The sequence below is a fragment of the Oncorhynchus gorbuscha genome, linkage group LG04 (assembly GCF_021184085.1).
Source record: "Oncorhynchus gorbuscha isolate QuinsamMale2020 ecotype Even-year linkage group LG04, OgorEven_v1.0, whole genome shotgun sequence".
In the NCBI taxonomy this organism is placed as follows: domain Eukaryota; kingdom Metazoa; phylum Chordata; class Actinopteri; order Salmoniformes; family Salmonidae; genus Oncorhynchus; species Oncorhynchus gorbuscha.
The window spans coordinates 8,844,830-8,869,354 of record NC_060176.1 but is presented as its reverse complement, the minus strand read 5'-3'; the positions used below and the strand labels follow the sequence as shown (position 1 = coordinate 8,869,354).

The 24,525-nt window shown below is 46.4% G+C and overlaps 1 pseudogene; it reads right to left on the bottom strand.

Moving 5' to 3' along the window:
• Positions 1-24,525, bottom strand: part of LOC124033465 — a 28,436-nt pseudogene that overhangs the window by 2,071 nt on the left and 1,840 nt on the right.

Genomic DNA, 24,525 nt, shown 5'->3' with positions numbered 1-24,525 from the left:
AGATGTACAGTATTCCATTAAACAAAACAACACCCTACTATACTAATGACTGCAGGGGAGGTGTAGCTCTCTGAGATGTACAGTATTCCATTAAACAAAACAACACCCTACTATACTAATGACTGCAGGGGAGGTGTAGCTCTCTGAGATGTACAGTATTCCATTAAACAAAACAACACCCTGCTAAATGACTTAAATGTAAATGTAAATGTACTATACTAATGACTGCAGGGGAGGTGTATCTCTCTGAGATGTACAGTATTCCATTAAACAAAACAACACCCTACTATACTAATGACTGCAGGGGAGGTGTAGCTCTCTGAGATGTACAGTATTCCATTAAACAAAACAACACCCTACTATACTAATGACTGCAGGGGAGGTGTATCTCTCTGAGATGTACAGTATTCCATTAAACAAAACAACACCCTACTATACTAATGACTGCAGGGGAGAGCTCTCTGAGATGTACAGTATTCCATTAAACAAAACAACACCCTACTATACTAATGACTGCAGGGAGGTGTAGCTCTCTGAGATGTACAGTATTCCATTAAACAAAACAACACCCTACTATACTAATGACTGCAGGGGAGGTGTATCTCTCTGAGATGTACAGTATTCCATTAAACAAAACAACACCCTACTATACTAATGACTGCAGGGGAGGTGTAGCTCTCTGAGATGTACAGTATTCCATTAAACAAAACAACACCCTACTATACTAATGACTGCAGGGGAGGTGTAGCTCTCTGAGATGTACAGTATTCCATTAAACAAAACAACACCCTGACTAAATGACTTAAATGTAAATGTAAATGTACTATACTAATGACTGCAGGGGAGGTGTATCTCTCTGAGATGTACAGTATTCCATTAAACAAAACAACACCTACTATACTAATGACTGCAGGGGAGGTGACTGAGATGTACAGTATTCCATTAAACAAAACAACACCCTACTATACTAATGACTGCAGGGGAGGTGTAGCTCTCTGAGATGTACAGTATTCCATTAAACAAAACAACACCCTACTATACTAATGACTGCAGGGGAGGTGTAGCTCTCTGAGATGTACAGTATTCCATTAAACAAAACAACACCCTACTATACTAATGACTGCAGGGGAGGTGTAGCTCTCTGAGATGTACAGTATTCCATTAAACAAAACAACACCCTACTATACTAATGACTGCAGGGCTCTCTGAGATGTACAGTATTCCATTAAACAAAACAACACCCTACTATACTAATGACTGCTCTCTGAGATGTACAGTATTCCATTAAACAAAACAACACCCTACTATACTAATGACTGCAGGGGAGGTGTAGGAGATGTACAGTATTCCATTAAACAAAACAACACCCTACTATACTAATGACTGCAGGGGAGGTGTATCTCTCTGAGATGTACAGTATTCCATTAAACAAAACAACCCTACTATACCTACTACTATACTAATGACTGCAGGGGAGGTGTAGCTCTCTGAGATGTACAGTATTCCATTAAACAAAACAACACCTAAATGACTTAAATGTAAATGTAAATGTACTATACTAATGACTGCAGGGGAGGTGTATCTCTCTGAGATGTACAGTATTCCATTAAACAAAACAACACCCTACTATACTAATGACTGCAGGGGAGGTGTAGCTCTCTGAGATGTACAGTATTCCATTAAACAAAACAACACCCTACTATACTAATGACTGCAGGGGAGGTGTAGCTCTCTGAGATGTACAGTATTCCATTAAACAAAACAACACCCTACTATACTAATGACTGCAGGGGAGTGTGTGAGATGTACAGTATTCTAAACAAAACAACACCCTACTGAGATGTACAGTATTCCATTAAACAAAACAACACCCTACTATACTAATGACTGCAGGGGAGGTGGGAGATGTACAGTATTCCATTAAACAAAACAACACCCTACTATACTAATGACTGCAGGGGAGGTGTAGCTCTCTGAGATGTACAGTATTCCATTAAACAAAACAACACCCTACTATACTAATGACTGCAGGGGAGGGTATCTCTCTGAGATGTACAGTATTCCATTAAACAAAACAACACCCTACTATACTAATGACTGCTAGCTCTCTGAGATGTACAGTATTCCATTAAACAAAACAACACCCTACTATACTAATGACTGCAGGGGAGGTGTAGCTCTCTGAGATGTACAGTATTCCATTAAACAAAACAACACCCTACTATACTAATGACTGCAGGGGAGGTGTAGCTCTCTGAGATGTACAGTATTCCATTAAACAAAACAACACCCTACTATACTAATGACTGCAGGGGAGGTGTAGCTCTCTGAGATGTACAGTATTCCATTAAACAAAACAACACCCTACTATACTAATGACTGCAGGGGAGGTGTAGCTCTCTGAGATGTACAGTATTCCATTAAACAAAACAACAGATCACTGCAAGTGTTTTTGATATACAAATCCAAGACAAAATGAACACAGAATCTAATAAAACCAAGCAAACAAGCCAAAGAGGACAATTGAGGAGTGGAATAACTTCACATCATGTGAAATGATCGCCGACTTAACACATATCTCTGTCATCGATGGTCTTGTCATTGGGAGCTCCTGCATGGCCGTAGTGCAGGACTGAGCTGTTGTTTACACTGTTGAAGATTTAAGCATACGAGTAGGTCATTATAGAGGCACTGAACACACGTCAGACAGAGCAATAGCACCTCATTTCTGTACGTCAAAATGTAACACAGATGTCACGCATTTCCGATATGTTCTCCATTAAATTAACCCATTTCTGTGTAGCAAAGGGAAGTGCCTTGCGTTCCACAGATACAGGTGTAGGAGGTGTGACTCATTCCCCCATGAGAGTAGCAGTAGTGCTGGAACAGGCTGCAACAGAAAAGCACAACGACCGTACACAAGAAGCTCCACAGCTCTAACAATGACAATATAGGAGGAAGTTTAATCAAGGGTTAACCTCCTTTTTGATATTGGGGTTAGCCTAGAATACAAGAAGAGAGTCATCTAAACCTCCCACCTTGAAGATCTCCATCGCCTGATACTTAACTGGGGATAGTATAATAAAAGCATTTGGACTCATCTTCACTTGGTTATTGGTCTATTCACTGGAGACTTGAGTCAGTGATGACATATTCTCTGCTGCACGTTCTTTCTGCAGTCAATTAGTCAGATAGTGGGCTGGCGAGGGGCACTGCTATAGTAGCTCAGCTTATTTACATTCTTCAGCCACCCAGATGAAGGTTGAATTAAAAACACAAAAAGCTGCCAACTAGAAACAGGAAATTGATTCAGCTCAGTGGGTGGCTGTTGCTATATTGTAAAATACACTCCCCTCCATATGTATTTGGACAGTGATGCCATTTTTTCCATTTAGCTCTATACTCCAGCATTCTTGGTTTGAGATCAAATGTTTCACACGAGGTGACAGTAAAGAACGTCACCTTTTATTTGAGGGTATTTTCACGCAAAATGCATCTGTTTAACCATTTAGAAATTAAAGCACTTAATGTATTGTCCCCCCCATGTGAGGAAGTCAATAGTATTTGGACAAATGCGCTTATAGTGTATAAAAGTAGTCAAACGTTGAGTATTTGGTCCCATATTCCTTTCACGCAATGACTACATCAAACTTGTGACTCCACAAATTCATTGGATGCATTTGTAGTGTGTTTTGGATTATGTTTTGCCCAAAAGTAGAAATAAAATGATTAGTCATCACTCACAGTGAGTAGATAAGATATTCCTGAACACTTCTAAATAAATCACTTCTAAATAAATCATGATAATGCCATGATTAAGAAAAATCATGAATGAATCATGAATAATGAATAATCAGTGAGATGCCGTTCAGAGGCTACAAATAAAACATGGTAACCTCTCACCATTACCAATAACAGGGGAGGATAGTATTATTTTTGTGGGTGGGGGGGGGTGAGTATGATCTTTGTGCCTCTATCCTTTTCATTTTTCACGATTCATTCATGATGGTCGATTATCATGGTAGCAGAACACATGAATATAGAAGTGTTTAGAAACATCTTCTATTCTTACTTATGATAAATGCATCCAACATGATTTTTGTCACAAGCGTGATGCAAGGAATACGGGACTAAATACTACACTTTTTACTACTTGAAAACACTATAAGTGAATTTGTCCAAATACTTATGACTTCAGTAGCGATCAGATCAGAAGTGCTGTGAATGTAGTTTATCCAGAGGAACACACCTTGACAGATAAGGAACGTACCGTTTTACCGCCAGCTTCATGGTTATGCGGGACATAGTACATCACCTCGTCATACAATATGCCTTTATACGGTACAAACAGTTCAATACAGCTGGCATACCTTTCATGATAAAAAGCTCCACTCACCTCTCCATTTCATATTCTTTCTGTCCAGGTCTCACATGCTTCATGATCTGAGGAGAAAAACTACAGCACTTCAGGTTGGCTGTGCCTGTGATATACAAGGTTGCAAGTGGGATATGATGCCTCTGAGATGTATTCTTTTAGCTTTGATTATATTCATATATTACTCATGATAAAAAACATGGTGAGCTCCAAAAGTATTGGGACATTGACACAGTTTTGGTTGTTTTGGCTCTGTACTCGAGCACTTTGGTTAAAGTGCTGACTCCCAGCTTGAATTTGAGGGCATTTCCATCCATATCAGGTGAACCATTTAGAAATTACAGCACTTTTGTACATAGTCCCCCCATTTTAGGGGACAAATGAACTTATTAACTGTACATGTGTATTAAAGAAGTCAATAGTTCAGTATTTGGTACCATATTCCTAGCACACAGTTATTACATGAAGCTTGTTGGATGCATTTGCTGTTTGTTTTGGTTGTGTTTCAGATTATGTGGTGCCCAATATTAAGGAATGGTAAAGAAAGTAGTGTCATTTTGGAGTCACTTTTACTGTACATAAGAATAGAAGTTAAAGTTTTATAGCCCATGTCCCTTCACATAGCGGGCCACTGATTGGGCTGCTCAATCAGTGGCCCGCCCTGTGAAGGGACATGGGCTATAAAACTATTCAAACACGCCCTCCTCTCCCTTCCTATATAAGCCCTTGACGACAACATAACTTCCTGTTCCGATGATGTGAGAATGGTATGAACCTTGAACTCTTATTCACTACAGAAGTGATACCTCCTAGCCGCTGAGTTAGCAACCCGTCGCCCGTCTACCACACAACGATGTTACTACAACGTATGCAATTGACAACCAGAGACATTCTTCAAGGGGACTCGGTTGGGCAACACGGCCTTCCATCTACCACCAACATACTGAAGCGCAGCTCAGAGTAAATATTTATTGCATTTTCCTTTTACAAATGGGCGGTAATTTAGAATGCATAAGATACATTATTTACGATAGTACAGCTTCGCCCTTCGTTCCTCGGTCTTCCCACTCTTTCACTCAACTCAGCCCCTTTTCCATTGTGTAACAAGCTGTCATATCTGTTCTGTTATGCTGATGAATGAGGACCCAAAAGCGACTTAACAGAAACAGAGTCTTTATTCCAGTCTTAAACAAAAACGATAATCCTGGATATTCTCTTAGGTAAATACAAAACAGGAAAACTGAAATCCACTCGTCAGTGGAGAGGAACGACTGGAGACGCGACCACAGACTGCAGGTCGCTTCGGGAAGGCAACGGCCGTAGCTGACATAGACACCTGCTCACACGCAGCATCTGAAGAAGGCAAAAACATGACAGGGCGGAACAAGGACACAGAACAGCGAACATCAAACAAGGATCCGACAAGGACAGAAGCGGAAAACAGAGGGAGAAATAGGGACTCTAATCAGAGGGCAAAATAGGGGACAGGTGTGAAAGAGTAAATGAGGTAGTTAGGAGAATGAGGAACAGCTGGGAGCAGGAACGGAACGATAGAGAGAGAGAGCGAGAGAGGGAGAGAGGGAGGGGGAGAGAGAGGGATAGAAAGAGGGAATGAACCTAATAAGACCAGCAGAGGGAAACGAATAGAAGGGAAGCACAGAGACAAGACATGATAATCAATGACAAAACATGACAGTACCCCCCCACTCACCGAGCGCCTCCTGGCGCACTCGAGGAGGAACCCTGGCGGCAACGGAGGAAATCATCAATCAAAGAACGGTCCAGCACGTCCCGAGATGGAACCCAACTCCTCTCCTCAGGACCGTAAGGAAGAAGCAGTCGCACAGCGACAGGATTGACGACCTGAGAGACACGGAACGGACCAATGAACCGCGGAGTCAACTTGCGAGAAGCTGTCGTAAGGGGAAGGTTACGAGTGGAAAGCCACACTCTCTGACCGCGACAATACCTAGGACTCTTAATCCTACGTTTATTGGCGGCTCTCACAGTCTGCGCCCTGTAACGGCAAAGTGCAGACCTGACCCTCCTCCAGGTGCGCTCACAACGTTGGACAAAAGCCTGAGCGGAGGGAACGCTGGACTCGGCGAGCTGGGACGAGAACAGAGGAGGCTGGTACCCAAGACTACTCTGAAACGGAGATAGCCCGGTAGCAGACGAAGGAAGCGAGTTGTGAGCGTATTCTGCCCAGGGGAGCTGTTCTGCCCAGGACGCAGGGTTTCGAAAAGAAAGGCTGCGTAATATGCGACCAATCGTCTGATTGGCCCTTTCTGCTTGACCGTTAGACTGGGGATGAAAACCGGAAGAGAGACTGACGGAAGCACCAATCAAACGACAGAACTCCCTCCAAAACTGTGACGTGAATTGCGGGCCTCTGTCTGAAACGGCGTCTAACGGGAGGCCATGAATTCTGAACACATTCTCAATGATGATTTGTGCCGTCTCCTTAGCGGAAGGAAGCTTAGCGAGGGGAATGAAATGTGCCGCCTTAGAGAACCTATCGACAACCGTAAGAATCACAGTCTTCCCCGCAGACGAAGGCAGACCGGTAATAAAGTCTAAGGCGATGTGAGACCATGGTCGAGAAGGAATGGGAAGCGGTCTGAGACGACCGGCAGGAGTAGAGTTACCTGACTTAGTCTGCGCGCAGTCCGAACAAGCAGCCACGAAACGGCGCGTGTCACGCTCCTGAGTAGGCCACCAAATCCGCTGGCGAATAGAAGCAAGCGTACCCCGAACGCCGGGGTGGCCAGCTAACTTGGCAGAGTGAGCCCACTGAAGAACAGCCAGACGAGTAGAGACAGGAACGAAAAGAAGGTTACTAGGACAAGCGCGCGGCGACGCAGTGTGAGTGAGTGCTTGCTTTACCTGTCTCTCAATTCCCCAGACAGTCAACCCGACAACACGCCCTTCAGGGAGAATCCCCTCGGGGTCGGTAGAAGCCACAGAAGAACTAAAGAGACGGGATAAGGCATCAGGCTTGGTGTTCGGGCGATAAGAAATCAAGAACTCGAAACGAGCGAAAAACAACGCCCAACGAGCTTGACGTGCATTAAGTCGTTTGGCAGAACGGATGTACTCAAGGTTCTTATGGTCAGTCCAAACGACAAAAGGGACGGTCGCCCCCTCCAACCACTGTCGCCATTCGCCTAGGGCTAAGCGGATGGCGAGCAGTTTGCGGTTACCCACATCATAGTTGCGTTCCGATGGCGACAGGCGATGAGAAAAATAAGCGCAAGGATGGACCTTATAGTCAGAATGGAAGCGCTGGGACAGAATGGCTCCCACGCCCACCTCTGAAGCGTCAACCTCGACAATGAATTGTTTAGTGACGTGAGGAGTAACAAGGATAGGAGCGGATGTAAAACGCTTCTTGAGGAGATCAAAAGCTCCCTGGGCGGAACCGGACCACTTAAAGCACGTCTTGACAGAAGTAAGAGCTGTGAGAGGGGCAGCCACATGACCGAAATTACGAATGAAACGCCGATAGAAATTAGCGAAACCGAGAAAGCGCTGCAACTCGACACGTGACTTAGGAACGGGCCAATCGCTGACAGCCTGGACCTTAGCGGGATCCATCTGAATGCCTTCAGCGGAAATAACAGAACCGAGAAATGTGACAGAGGAGACATGAAAGGCGCACTTCTCAGCCTTCACGTAGAGACAATTCTCTAAAAGGCGCTGGAGTACACGTCGAACGTGCTGAACATGAATCTCGAGTGACGGTGAAAAAATCAGGATATCGTCAAGGTAAACAAAAACAAAGATGTTCAGCATGTCTCTCAGTACATCATTAACTAATGCCTGAAAGACAGCTGGAGCATTAGCGAGACCGAACGGCAGAACCCGGTATTCAAAATGCCCTAACGGAGTGTTAAACGCCGTTTTCCACTCGTCCCCCTCTCTGATGCGCATGAGATGGTAAGCGTTACGAAGGTCCAACTTAGTAAAGAACCTGGCTCCCTGCAGAATCTCGAAGGCTGACGACATAAGGGGAAGCGGATAACGATTCTTAACCGTTATGTCATTCAGCCCTCGATAATCCACGCAGGGGCGCAGTGTACCGTCCTTCTTCTTAACAAAAAAAACCCTGCTCCGGCGGGAGAGGAAGAAGGCACCACGGTACCGGCGTCGAGAGAAACAGACAGATAATCCTCGAGAGCCTTACGTTCGGGAGCCGACAGAGAGTATAGTCTACCCCGAGGGGAGTGGTCCCCGGAAGGAGATCAATACAACAATCATACGACCGGTGAGGAGGAAGGGAGTTGGCTCTGGACCGACTGAAGACCGTGCGCAGATCATGATATTCCTCCGGCACTCCTGTCAAATCACCAGGTTCTTCCTGAGAAGAGGGGACAGAAGAAACAGGAGGGATAGCAGACATTAAACACTTCACATGACAAGAAACGTTCCAGGATAGGATAGAATTACTAGACCAATTAATAGAAGGATTATGACATACTAGCCAGGGATGACCCAAAACAACAGGTGTAAAAGGTGAACGAAAAATCAAAAAGGAAATGGTCTCACTGTGGTTACCAGATACTGTGAGGGTTAAAGGTAGTGTCTCGCATCTGATACTGGGGAGAAGACTACCATCTAAGGCGAACATGGGCGTGGGCTTCCCTAACTGTCTGAGAGGAATGTCATGTTTCCGAGCCCATGCTTCGTCCATAAAACAACCCTCAGCCCCAGATTCTATCAAGGCACTGCAGGAAGCAGCCGAACCGGTCCAGCGTAGATGGACCGACAAGGTAGTACAGGATCTTGATGGAGAGACCTGAGTAGTAGCGCTCACCAGTAGCCCTCCGCTTACTGATGAGCTCTGGCTTTTACTGGACATGAAATGACAAAATGTCCAGCAGTAGAGGCAAAGGCGGTTGGTGATCCTCCGTTCCCTCTCCTTAGTCGAGATGCGAATACCTCCCAGCTGCATGGGCTCAGTCTCTGAGCCGGTGGGAGGAGATGTTTGAGATGCGGAGAGGGGGAACACCGTTAACGCGAGCTCTCTTCCACGAGCTCGGTGACGAAGATCTACCCGTCGTTCTATGCGGATGGCGAGTGCAATCAAAGAGTCCACGCTGGAAGGAACCTCCCGGGAGAGAATCTCATCTTTAACCTCAGCGTGGAGTCCCTCCAGAAAACGAGCGAGCAACGCCGGCTCGTTCCAGTCACTGGAGGCAGCAAGAGTGCGAAACTCTGTAGAGTAATCCGTTATGGATCGATCACCTTGACATAGGGAAGCCAGGGCCCTGGAAGCCTCCTTCCCAAAAACTGAACGATCAAAAACCCGTATCATCTCCTCTTTAAAGTTCAGATAATCGTTAGAACACTCAGCCCTTGCCTCCCAGATAGCTGTGCCCCACTCCCGAGCCCGACCAGTAAGGAGTGATATGACGTAAGCGATCCGAGCTCTCTCTCTTGAGTATGTGTTGGGTTGGAGAGAGAACACAATATCACACTGGGTGAGAAAGGCGCGGCACTCAGTGGGCTGCCCAGAGTAACATGGTGGGTTATTAACCCTAGGTTCCGGAGACTCGGAAGACCAGGAAGTAGCTGGTGGCACGAGACGAAGCCTCTGAAACTGTCCAGAGAGGTCGGAGACCTGAGCGGCCAGGGTCTTAACGGCATGACGAGCAGCAGACAATTCCTGCTCGTGTCTGCCGAGCATTGCTCCCTGGATCTCGACGGCAGTGTTGCGAGAATCCGTAGTCGCTGGGTCCATTCTTGGTCGGATCCTTCTGTTATGCTGATGAATGAGGACCCAAAAGCGACTTAACAGAAACAGAGTCTTTATTCCAGTCTTAAACAAAAACGATAATCCTGGATATTCTCTTAGGTAAATACAAAACAGGAAAACTGAAATCCACTCGTCAGTGGAGAGGAACGACTGGAGACGCGACCACAGACTGCAGGTCGCTTCGGGAAGGCAACGGCCGTAGCTGACATAGACACCTGCTCACACGCAGCATCTGAAGAAGGCAAAAACACGACAGGGCGGAACAAGGACACAGAACAGCGAACATCAAACAAGGATCCGACAAGGACAGAAGCGGAAAACAGAGGGAAAAATAGGGACTCTAATCAGAGGGCAAAATAGGGGACAGGTGTGAAAGAGTAAATGAGGTAGTTAGGAGAATGAGGAACAGCTGGGAGCAGGAACGGAATGATAGAGAGAGAGAGCGAGAGAGAGAGAGAGCGAGAGAGGGAGAGAGGGAGGGGGAGAGAGAGGGATAGAAAGAGGGAAAGAACCTAATAAGACCAGCAGAGGGAAACGAATAGAAGGGAAGCACAGAGACAAGACATGATAATCAATGACAAAACATGACATGTTCAGCCCGCTAGGGACATTTTCCTTTATGACGTAATTTGTAATTAAGTTATGATTAATTGTGTGTATGTGTAATTCTGTGTGATTAGTTAGGTATTTAGTAAATAAATAAATAAACCCAATTTTGTATTGCTAATTCAACTTGTTAGCCAGGGCTCGTGCAGATAAAATAATTTACAACTTTCAGATGAGACTGAATTGAGGTGACGATTGATATGGACTGCTATTGATGTAAAATATTACTAGGTCTTTAAGGGTTTATTCGGAAGATAACAGCTCTATAAATATTATTTTGTGGTGCCCGACTCTTTAGTTAATTACATTTACATGATTAGCTCAATCAGGTAATAGTAATTACAGAGAAGTTATTTTATACAATAGCATGTCATATCACTTATTCCGGCATAGCCAAAGACATGACACAGGTATGTCTGTGTGTCCTGCAGGATTTTACCTCTTTATGGGCTTCACTGGAAATCCGGTTAGTGTATCACAGAACCTCCAGCTCCATGTTAGTCTTAGTCAGCCGGCTGCAGGAAGAGAAGGAACAAGGAGTCAAGGGCCTCTTACATCAATATGCCAAATGTATATTTCTGTATTATAAACTGGGTGGTTTGAGCCCTGAATGCTGATTGGCTGAAAGCCGTGGTATATCAGACCGTATACCACATGTATGACAAAACATTACTTTTTTACTGCAATAACGTTGGTAACCAGCTTATAATAGCATTAAGGCACCTCAGGGTTTGTGGTATATGGCCAATATACCACGGCTAAGGCTGTATTCAGGCACTCCACATTGCGTTGTGCATAAGAACAGCCCTTAGTCGCGGTATATTGGTCATGTACCGCACCCCCTCTGGCCGTTTTGCTTAATTCTATCACGCACAAACACTGGCTTATAGCACCCAGCCAGAAACAAAATAATGATGATGAAAGCTAAAGCGCTGTGTTTATGTGTGTGCTTTATATTTGGTATCTCATAATGAATGCAGAAATAATACCTGTATTACTCATCCGTTCCACACTGCCGGAGGAGCCTTACACTCACCTCTTTATCTTTCAGGAAAATCAGCTTTTTACCATATTGTTAGTGAGGTGTTTTTCTGATTCTATTCTTGGTCATGGTTTCTACCACCATTTATGTATTAATGATTCTGCCAGGTCGCAGTTGTAAATGAGAACTTGTATTGGCCAAACTGGGTTTTTAAAATATTATTCTCTACACATTAGAAATGAAGTCAATACCTCAGATGACTCAGTGTGAAACAGCCACAGACTAATAAGACTTTACAAAAATAGTTCCACATAACAGAAAAGAAGCAGCAACCACAAGCTGGATATAGTATCATACAGTACTTACCATTCCACAATGACTGGATGCAGAAGAGTGTTGTTCACTTGGAATCTGAAATATCAGACAAAATATTATATTTATCAAGTTAAAATATTCAACCAAATGTATTAGAAATACCAGTTTGATTCAAATGGATATCAATTGATGCCAATTAAACATACTGGCTGATTCATTCAAAGGAGGCTTCATAGCAGATACTCCCACTGTCTGTGTTCTGTACACGCTGGAAGAAACATAATACAATTACCAGGCCCACTTTCAAGTCTCTTAAAATAATACTTTATCTAATGAATTGCTACTGTAAACCACTATCATAGCATCAACATGATATATTAAGGACATACCAAAGTGAGAAGAGCTCCAAGCTTCATCTTGGAGAAGACATCAGCAATCTGTAAGAGTTCAGACAGAAAGGCAGAATTGTTGAGGGATCAGAGAGAACTCACACTATCAAATAGAGGGAAACGAGTGAAGCTACAAGATCACAAGCTAAGCTACAACACTACAAAATGGGTAAGGTGTACAGTATGTGCATGCAAATGTGACACACTAACTTACATCTTATTGCACCTCATCGACGGTATATTTCTCCTTGAAGTATTCCCGCGGATGGATCCTGTCAACAGACAATGACACAATCGGTTTTAATGAGAAGGCCTAAGGAGTATTCTTAGAGTGTCTTTGTGAGTCCATGATGCTGAAAGTGGTAGGCTGTCTCCTGAGGCTGATCACATTCACATATAGTTTGAGTTAGTCACTGACTCACTCTCCCATCCAGGTTGCATAGCTCTCAGGCAGCTTGGGGACAAAGAGGATGGATTTTCCAGTGTCCACGTAGATGGCTCCGTAGCAGTTGGCTTCAGTCACTCCAAAAGCCCAATGGAAGAAGGACTCCTACAGAACAGAACCACATGAGTCAAGAGTCAGCCAGGGTCCTCAGTCACACCTTCATCCATCTCATCAATGTGTGATCCTATGTGGCTCAGTTGGTAAAGCAACGCTAGGATTGTGGATTCAATTCCCGCTGGGGTCATCAGTATGAAAATGTATGCACATACTACTGTACGTCACATTAGGATAAACAAGTCTTCTAAATGGCATATCTGTAATTGACTGTTATTAAACATGTACCTGTCTGAAGGGCATGTATGTATCGGTGCAGTATCTCTGCTTCTGCTCCCCTGCCTGCAGTACGATCACAGACTTGGGGGCCACCCCATCCTTGGCCTTCAGGCCTTGGCACAGCCGCCACCGGTTCTCAGCAAACAGGGCTGCTGACACGCTCAGTGTGTCTTTACCCAGCCAATACACAGGTCTACAGAAAGACAGCATTGGGAAATGGGTTAATATGTTGTACATTACTGTCTAGTAGTTTTCTATTTTCAGTTAGCTAACCCAATTGCCTGCCTTAGATTTTTTCTCAGTTAGGCTGATTCTTTCTAAAACAATAGTCAATAGAAATACTTACAAACCCTTTAGTAAATATAAAAAACAAATGGTTGTTTATCATTATACTGCACACAGTTATGAAAGTTAAATATTTAGTGAAAATTTAGTAGAAGTGGTGAGGACATAGATGTTGACCATTTTTCAAGAGTTTTACACTCAACAAAAAAAACATGATTTTGCACAAACTTAGATGGATGGAACTGTAGAACAGTACTGCCCTAAAGGGATCTGGTTTCAATGTGCACTTCCAATGTGCACTTTCTGGTTTCATGTGAGTGGGTTTCAATGTGCACTTCCTGTTTTAGAGATGTAGTACATTTAAACAAGAAACACGAGCTATGATCGGAGGATAGAGTATCATGCATCATATCACCTCTATATTAATTAATAACAATTGGAACATTGACATATTGTAGGGAAGGGGGAAATTGATACAGTAGAGCAGTGGTCACCAACCAGTTGATCTTCTAGGCATTCCTAGTTGATCACCAAACATTTATATAGAAAAGCCAATGATTAAGGCTCGCAAGATCCTTTATTTATTTGACTTTGCACTTTAGATGGAAGGTGCACTTGATTCAGAAGTCCTGCATGCCAGGCAGGCAAACTGTTCTGAACCATTTCAAACTCCACTTACCCAGCGGACCAGAAGAGCTGTCGTTAAATCAAGTGCGCTGGCCAATTAAATAGCTAAACATTTGATTACCAGGCCTAGTAAGGCTTCCACGACCCCACAGCAAAGTTTGATACTAGCCTTCGTGAGATTTCATAACTTTTAAAACCATGACCAGAGATAAACTGTCAAAGAATACAGAAAAACCCTGTTGATTTTATGAGTGAGTTTGTTTTTAATTTTTTATTCAGCACTGTCAACACTTTTACAAAACACGCTTCTCCCTACTTCCTCTCGCGCCACAGCTGCAATTAATTAGTAGCCAAGTGTATCGATAGGCTGTACCTCCGGCGCTGACAGATATGGCCGCCTCGCTTCGCGTTCCTAGGAAACTATGCAGTTTTTAGTTTTTTTTACGTGTTATTTCTTACATTGGTACCCCAGGTCATCTTAGGTTTCATTACATACAGTCGAGAAGAACTACTGAACATAAGAGCAGCGTCAACTCACCATCAGTACGACCAAGAATATGACTTTCGCGAAGCGGATCCTGCGTTCTGCCTTTCACCCAGGACAATGGAATGGATCCCAGCTGGCGACCCCAAAAAACTACTTCGAAAAAGGGGAAAACGAAGCGGTCTTCTGGTCAGACTCCTCGCCAATGTCCAGTCTCTTGACAACAAGGTTGATGAAATCCGAGCAAGGGTAGCATTGCAGAGGGACATCAGAGACTGTAACGTTCTTTGCTTCACGGAAACATGGCTCACTGGAGAGACGCTATCGGAGACGGTGCAGCCAGCTGGTTTCTCCACGCGTCGCACCGACAGAAACAAACATCTTTCTGGTAAGAAGAGGGGCGGGGGCGTATGCTTTATGGTTAACGGGACGTGGTGTGATCATAACAACATACAGGAACTCAAGTCCTTCTGTTCACCTGATTTAGAATTCCTCACAATCAAATGTAGACCGCATTATCTACCAAGGGAATTCTCTTCGATTATAATCACAGCCGTATATATTCCCCCCCAAGCAGACACATCGATGGCTCTGAACTAACTTTATTTGACTCTTTGCAAACTGGAATCCATATATTGTAGCTGGGGATTTTAACAAGGCTAATCTGAAAACAAGACTCCCTAAATTTTATCAGCATATCGATTGCGCAACCAGGGCTGGAAAAACCTTGGATCATTGCTATTCCAACTTCCGCGACGCATATAAGGCCCTGCCCCGCCCTCCTTTCGGAAAAGCTAACCACGATTCCATTTTGCTGATCCCTGCCTACAGACAGAAACTAAAACAAGAAGCTCCCGCGCTGAGGTCTGTTCAAAGCTGGTCCGACCAATCTGATTCTACACTCCAAGACTGCTTCAATCACGTGGACTGGGATATGTTCCGTATCGCGTCAAATCAAATCAAATCAAATTTATTTATATAGCCCTTCGTACATCAGCTGATATCTCAAAGTGCTGTACAGAAACCCAGCCTAAAACCCCAAACAGCAAACAATGCAGGTGTAAAAGCACGGTGGCTAGGAAAAACTCCCTAGAAAGGCCAAAACCTAGGAAGAAACCTAGAGAGGAACCGGGCTATGTGGGGTGGCCAGTCCTCTTCTGGCTGTGCCGGGTAGAGATTATAACAGAACATGACCAAGATGTTCAAATGTTCATAAATGACCAGCATGGTCAAATAATAATAAGGCAGAACAGTTGAAACTGGAGCAGCAGCACAGTCAGGTGGACTGGGGACAGCAAGGAGCCATCATGTCAGGTAGTCCTGGGGCACGGTCCTAGGGCTCAGGTCCTCCGAGAGAGAGAAAGAAAGAGAGAATTAGAGAGAGCATATGTGGGGTGGCCAGTCCTCTTCTGGCTGTGCCGGGTGGAGATTATAACAGAACGTGGCCAAGATGTTCAAATGTTCATAAATGACCAGCATGGTTGAATAATAGTAAGGCAGGACAGTTGAAACTGGAGCAGGAGCATGGCCAGGTGGACTGGGGACAGCAAGGAGTCATCATGTCAGGTAGTCCTGGGACATGGTCCTAGGGCCCAGGCCAGTTGAAACTGGAGCAGCAGCATGGCCAGGTGGACTGGGGACAGCAAGGAGTCATCATGTCAGGTAGTCCTGGGGCATGGTCCTAGGGCTCAGGTCCTCCGAGAGAGAGAAAGAAAGAGAGAAGGAGAGAATTAGAGAACGCACACTTAGATTCACACAGGACACCTGAATAGGACAGGAGAAGTACTCCAGATAAACAAACTGACCCTAGCCCCCCGACACATAAACTACTGCAGCATAAATACTGGAGGCTGAGACAGGAGGGGTCAGGAGACACTGTGGCCCCATCCGAGGACACCCCCGGACAGGGCCAAACAGGAAGAACGACAACATTGACAAATACGCTGATTCGGTGTGCGAGTTCATTAGAACTGTTATGCTGGTGAATGAGGACCCAAAAGCGACTAACGGAAACAGAGTCTTTATTCCAGTCTTAAACAAAAGCGATAATCCTGGATATTATCTAGGTAAATGCAAAAACAGGAAAACTGAAATCCACTCGTCAGTAGAGAGGAATGACTGGAGACGCGACCACAGACTGCAGGTCACTTCGGGAAGGCACCGGCCGTAGCTGACATTGACACCTGCTCACACGCAGCATCTGAAGAAGGTAAAACACGACAGGGCGGAACAAGGACACAGAACAGCGAACATCAAACAAGAATCCGACAAGGACAGAAGCGGAAAACAGAGGGAGAAATAGGGACTCTAATCAGAGGGCAAAATAGGGGACAGGTGTGAAAAGAGTAAATGAGGTAGTTAGGAGAATGAGGAACAGCTGGGAGCAGGAACGGAACGATAGAGAGAGAGAGCGAGAGAGGGAGAGAGGGAGGGGGAGAGAGAGGGATAGAAAGAGGAAAAGAACCTAATAAGACCAGCAGAGGGAAACGAATAGAAGGGAAGCACAGAGACAAGACATGATAATCAATGACAAAACATGACAGTACCCCCACTCACCGAGCGCCTCCTGGCGCACTCGAGGAGGAACCCTGGCGGCAACGGAGGAAATCATCAATCAACGAACGGTCCAGCACGTCCCGAGATGGAACCCAACTCCTCTCCTCAGGACCGTAACCCTCCCAATCCACTAAGTACTGGTGACCACGTCCCCGAGAACGCATGTCCATGATCTTCCGTACCTTGTAAATAGGTGCGCCCTCGACAAGGACGGGGGGGGAAGACGAACGGGGGTGCGAAGAAAAGGCTTGACACAGGAGACATGGAAGACAGGGTGGACGCGACGAAGATGTCACGGAAGAAGCAGTCGCACAGCGACTGGGATTGACGACCTGAGAGACACGGAACGGACCAATGAACCGCGGAGTCAACTTGCGAGAAGCTGTCGTAAGGGGAAGGTTACGAGTGGAAAGCCACACTCTCTGACCGCGACAATACCTAGGACTCTTAATCCTACGTTTATTGGCGGCTCTCACAGTCTGCGCCCTGTAACGGCAAAGTGCAGACCTGACCCTTCTCCAGGTGCGCTCACAACGTTGGACAAAAGCCTGAGCGGAGGGAACGCTGGACTCGGCGAGCTGGGACGAGAACAGAGGAGGCTGGTACCCAAGACTACTCTGAAACGGAGATAGCCCGGTAGCAGACGAAGGAAGCGAGTTGTGAGCGTATTCTGCCCAGGGGAGCTGTTCTGCCCAAGACGCAGGGTTTCGAAAAGAAAGGCTGCGTAATATGCGACCAATCGTCTGTTTGGCCCTTTCTGCTTGACCGTTAGACTGGGGATGAAAACCGGAAGAGAGACTGACGGAAGCACCAATCAAACGACAGAACTCCCTCCAAAACTGTGACGTGAATTGCGGGCCTCTGTCTGAAACGGCGTCTAACGGGAGGCCATGAATTCTGAACACATTCTCAATGATGATTTGTGCCGTCTCCTTAGCGGAAGGAAGCTTAGCGAGGGGAATGAAATGTGCCGCCTTAGAGAACCTATCGACAACCGTAAGAATCACAGTCTTCCCCGCAGACGAAGGCAGACCGGTAATAAAGTCTAAGGCGATGTGAGACCATGGTCGAGAAGGAATGGGAAGCGGTATGAGACGACCGGCAGGAGTAGAGTTACCTGACTTAGTCTGCGTGCAGTCCGAACAAGCAGCCACGAAACGGCGCGTGTCACGCTCCTGAGTAGGCCACCAAAACCGCTGGCGAATAGAAGCAAGCGTACCCCGAACGCCGGGGTGGCCAGCTAACTTGGCAGAGTGAGCCCACTGAAGAACAGCCAGACGAGTAGAGACAGGAACGAAAAGAAGGTTACTAGGACAAGCGCGCGGCGACGCAGTGTGAGTGAGTGCTTGCTTTACCTGTCTCTCAATTCCCCAGACAGTCAACCCGACAACACGCCCTTCAGGGAGAATCCCCTCGGGGTCGGTAGAAGCCACAGAAGAACTAAAGAGACGGGATAAGGTATCAGGCTTGGTGTTCTTATTACCCGGGCGATAAGAAATCACGAACTCGAAACGAGCGAAAAACAACGCCCAACGAGCTTGACGTGCATTAAGTCGTTTGGCAGAACGGATGTACTCAAGGTTCTTATGGTCAGTCCAAACGACAAAAGGAACGGTCGCCCCCTCCAACCACTGTTGCCATTCGCCTAGGGCTAAGCGGATGGCGAGCAGTTCGCGGTTACCCACATCATAGTTGCGTTCCGATGGCGACAGGCGATGAGAAAAATAAGCGCAAGAATGGACCTTATCGTCAGAATGGAAGCGCTGGGATAGAATGGCTCCCACGCCCACCTCTGAAGCGTCAACCTCGACAATCAATTGTTTAGTGACGTCAGGAGTAACAAGGATAGGAGCGGATGCAAAACGCTTCTTGAGGAGATCAAAAGCTCCCTGGACGGAACCGGACCACTTAAAGCACGTCTTGACAGAAGTAAGAGCTGTGAGAGGGGCAGCCACATGACCGAAATTACGAATGAAACGCCGATAGAAATTAGCGAAACCGAGAAAGCGCTGCAACTCGACACGTGACTTTGGAACGGGCCAATCACTGACAGCCTGGACCTTAGCGGGATCCATCTGAATGCCTTCAGCGGAAATACCAGAACCGAGAAATGTGACAGAGGAGACATGAAAGGCGCACTTCTCAGCCTTCACGTAGAGACAATTCTCTAAAAGGCGCTGGAGTACGCGTCGAACGTGCTGATCATGAATCTCGAGTGACGGTGAAAAAATCAGGATATCGTCAAGGTAGACGAAAACAAAGATGTTCAGCATGTCTCTCAGTACATCATTAACTAATGCCTGAAAGACAGCTGGAGCATTAGCGAGACCGAACGGCAGAACCCGGTATTCAAAATGCCCTAACGGAGTGTTAAACGCCGTTTTCCACTCGTCCCCCTCTCTGATGCGCACGAGATGGTAAGCGTTACGAAGGTCCAACTTAGTAAAGAACCTGGCTCCCTGCAGAATTTCGAAGGCTGATGACATAAGGGGAAGCGGATAACGATTCTTAACCGTTATGTCATTCAGCCCTCGATAATCCACGCAGGGGCGCAGAGTACCGTCCTTCTTCTTAACAAAAAAAAACCCCGCTCCGGCGGGAGAGGAAGAAGGCACCACGGTACCGGCGTCGAGAGAAACAGACAAATAATCCTCGAGAGCCTTACGTTCGGGAGCCGACAGAGAGTATAGTCTACCCCGAGGGGGAGTGGTCCCCGGAAGGAGATCAATACAACAATCATACGACCGGTGAGGAGGAAGGGAGTTGGCTCTGGACCGACTGAAGACCGTGCGCAGATCATGATATTCCTCCGGCACTCCTGTCAAATCACCAGGTTCCTCCTGAGAAGAGGAGACAGAAGAAACAGGAGGGATAGCAGACATTAAACACTTCACATGACAAGAAACGTTCCAGGATAGGATAGAATTACTAGACCAATTAATAGAAGGATTATGACATACTAGCCAGGGATGACCCAAAACAACAGGTGTAAAAGGTGAACGAAAAATCAAAAAGGAAATGGTCTCACTGTGGTTACCAGATACTGTGAGGGTTAAAGGTAGTGTTTCACATCTGATACTGCGGAGAAGACGACCATCTAAGGCGAACATGGGCGTGGGCTTCCCTAACTGTCTGAGAGGAATGTCATGTTTCCGAGCCCATGCTTCGTCCATAAAACAACCCTCAGCCCCAGAGTCTATCAAGGCACTGCAGGAAGCAGCCGAACCGGTCCAGCGTAGATGGACCGACAAGGTAGTACAGGATCTTGATGGAGAGACCTGAGTAGTAGTGCTCACCAGTAGCCCTCCACTTACTGATGAGCTCTGGCTTTTACTGGACATGAAATGACAAAATGTCCAGCAGAACCGCAATAGAGGCAAAGGCGGTTGGTGATCCTCCGTTCCCTCTCCTTAGTCGAGATGCGAATACCTCCCAGCTGCATGGGCTCAGTCTCTGAGCCGGAGGGAGGAGATGGTTGAGATGCGGAGAGGGGGAACACCGTTAACGCGAGCTCTCTTCCACGAGCTCGGTGACGAAGATCTACCCGTCGTTCTATGCGGATGGCGAGTGCAATCAAAGAGTCCACGCTGGAAGGAACCTCCCGGGAGAGAATCTCATCTTTAACCTCAGCGTGGAGTCCCTCCAGAAAACGAGCGAGCAACGCCGGCTCGTTCCAGTCACTGGAGGCAGCAAGAGTGCGAAACTCTATAGAGTAATCCGTTATGGATCGATCACCTTGACATAGGGAAGCCAGGGCCCTGGAAGCCTCCTTACCAAAAACTGAACGATCAAAAACCCGTATCATCTCCTCTTTAAAGTTCAGATAATTGTTAGAACACTCAGCCCTTGCCTCCCAGATAGCTGTGCCCCACTCCCGAGCCCGACCAGTAAGGAGTGAAATGACGTAAGCGATCCGAGCTCTCTCTCTTGAGTATGTGTTGGGTTGGAGAGAGAACACAATATCACACTGGGTGAGAAAGGAGCGGCACTCAGTGGGCTGCCCAGAGTAACATGGTGGGTTATTAACCCTAGGTTCTGGAGACTCGGAAGACCAGGAAGTAGCTGGTGGCACGAGACAAAGACTCTGAAACTGTCCTGAGAGGTCGGAAACCTGAGCGGCCAGGGTCTTAACGGCATGACGAGCAGCAGACAATTCCTGCTCGTGTCTGCCGAGCATTGCTCCCTGGATCTCGACGGCAGTGTTGCGAGAATCCGTAGTCGCTGGGTCCATTCTTGGTCGGATCCTTCTGTTATGCTGGTGAATGAGGACCCAAAAGCGACTAACGGAAACAGAGTCTTTATTCCAGTCTTAAACAAAAGCGATAATCCTGGATATTATCTAGGTAAATGCAAAAACAGGAAAACTGAAATCCACTCGTCAGTAGAGAGGAATGACTGGAGACGCGACCACAGACTGCAGGTCGCTTCGGGAAGGCACCGGCCGTAGCTGACATTGACACCTGCTCACACGCAGCATCTGAAGAAGGTAAAACACGACAGGGCGGAACAAGGACACAGAACAGCGAACATCAAACAAGGATCCGACAAGGACAGAAGCGGAAAACAGAGGGAGAAATAGGGACTCTAATCAGAGGGCAAAATAGGGGACAAGTGTGAAAAGAGTAAATGAGGTAGTTAGGAGAATGAGGAACAGCTGGGAGCAGGAACGGAACGATAGAGAGAGAGAGCGAGAGAGGGAGAGAGGGAGGGGGAGAGAGAGGGATAGAAAGAGGAAAAGAACCTAATAAGACCAGCAGAGGGAAACGAATAGAAGGGAAGCACAGAGACAAGACATGATAATCAATGACAAAACATGACAAGAACGTGCGTTGAAGATGTCGTTCCCATAGCAACGATTAAAACATTGCCAAACCAGAAACCGTGGATTGATGGCAGCATTCGCGTGAAACTGAAAGCGCGAACCACTGCTTTTAATCAGGGCAAGGTGACTGGAAACATGACCGAAACAGTGTAACTATTCCCTCCGCAAGGGAATCAAACAAGCTAAGCGTCAGTATAGAGACAAAGTAGAATCTCAATTCAACGGCTCAGACACAAGAGGTATGTGGCAGGGTCTACAGTCAATCACGGATTACAAAAAGAAAGCCAGCACCGTCACAGACCAGGATGTCTTGCTCCCAGGCAGACTAAATAACTTTTTTGCCCGCTTTGAGGACAATACAGTGCCACTGACACTGCCCGCAACTAAAACGTGCGGACTCTCCTTCACTGCAGCCGACGTGAGGAAAACATTTAAACGTGTCAACCCTCGCAAGGCTGCAGGCCCAGATGGCATCCCCAGCCGCGCCCTCAGAGCATGCGCAGACCAGCTGGCTGGTGTGTTTACGGACATATTCAATCAATCCCTATCCCAGTCTGTTGTTCCCACATGCTTCAAGAGGGCCACCATTGTTCCTGTTCCCAAGAAAGCTAAGGTAGCTGAGCTAAATGACTACCGCCCCGTAGCACTCACTTCCGTCATCATGAAGTGCTTTGAGAGACTAGTCAAGGACCATATCACCTCCACCCTACCTGACACCCTAGACCCACTCCAATTTGCTTACCGCCCAAATAGGTCCACAGACGATGCAATCTCAACCACACTGCACACTGCCCTAACCCATCTGGACAAGTGGAATACCTATGTGAGAATGCTGTTCATCGACTACAGCTCGGCATTTAACACCATAGTGCCCTCCAAGCTCTTCATCAAGCTCGAGACCCTGGGTCTCGACCCCGCCCTGTGCAACTGGGTACTGGACTTCCTGACGGGCCGCCCCCAGGTGGTGAGGGTAGGCAACAACATCTCCACCCCGCTGATCCTCACTGGGGCCCCACAAGGGTGCGTTCTGAGCCCTCTCCTGTACTCCCTGTTCACCCACGACTGCGCGGCCACGCACGCCTCCAACTCAATCATCAAGTTTGCGGACGAACCAACAGTGGTAGGCTTGATTACCAACAACGACGAGACGGCCTACAGGGAGGAGGTGAGGGCCCTCGGAGTGTGGTGTCAGGAAAATAACCTCACACTCAACGTCAACAAAACTAAGGAGATGATTGTGGACTTCAGGAAACAGCAGAGGGAACACCCCCCTATCCACATCGATGGAAAAGTAGTGGAGAGGGTAGTAAGTTTTAAGTTCCTCGGCGTACACATCACAGACAAACTGAATTGGTCCACCCACACAGACAGCATCGTGAAGAAGGCACAGCAGCGCCTCTTCAACCTCAGGAGGCTGAAGAAATTTGGCTTGTCACCAAAAGCACTCACAAACTTCTACAGATGCACAATCGAGAGCATCCTGGCGGGCTGTATCACCGCCTGGTACGGCAACTGTTCCGCCCACAACCGTAAGTCTCTCCAGAGGGTAGTGAGGTCTGCACAACGCATCACCGGGGGCAAACTACCTGCCCTCCAGGACACCTACACCACGCGATGTCACAGGAAGGCCATAAAGATCATCAATGTTATGCAGGTGAGTGAGGACCCAAAAGCGACTTAACAGAAACTGAGTTTATTAAAGTCCAAACAGAGAAAACATAATCCTCAATCCTTAACAGGAAATGTCCAAACAGGGAAAACATAAATCCTCTTAGTTGGGGAGAGTTGCAGGGCTTGCGGCAACAGACTGCAGGTCCCTTCGGGTAGGCGCGGGCCGTTGAGGATAGAGACACCTGCTCACACGCAGTATCTGAAGACGAGGCAGAATACAACAGAACGGAACAAGGGTACAGCAAACGGCAAACAAGAATCCGACAAGGACAGAAGCAGAAACAGAGAGAGAAATAGAGACTTAATCAGAGGGCAAAATAGGGGACAGGTGTGAAAGAGTAAACGAGGTCGTTAGGAGAATGAGGAACAGCTGGGGGCAGGAACGGAACGATAGAGAGAGGAATAGAGAGAGAGAAAACACAGGGACAAGACATGACAATACAATACATGACAATCAAGGACAACAACCACCCGAGCCACTGCCTGTTCACCCCGCTATCATCCAGAAGGCGAGGTCAGAACAGGTGCATCAAAACTGGGACCGAGAGACTGAAAAACAGCTTCTATCTCAAGGCCATCAGACTGTTAAACAGCCACCACTAACATTGAGTGGCTGCTGCCAACACTGACTCAACTCCAGCCACTTTAATAATGGGAATTGATGGGAAATGATGTAATATATATCACTAGCCACTTTAAACAATGCTACCTAATATAATGTTTACATACCCTACATTATTCATCTCATATGTATACGTATATACTGTACTCTATATCATCTACTGCATCCTTATGTAATACATGTATCACTAGCCACTTTAACTATGCCACTTTGTTTACATACTCATCTCATATGTATATACTGCACTCAATACCA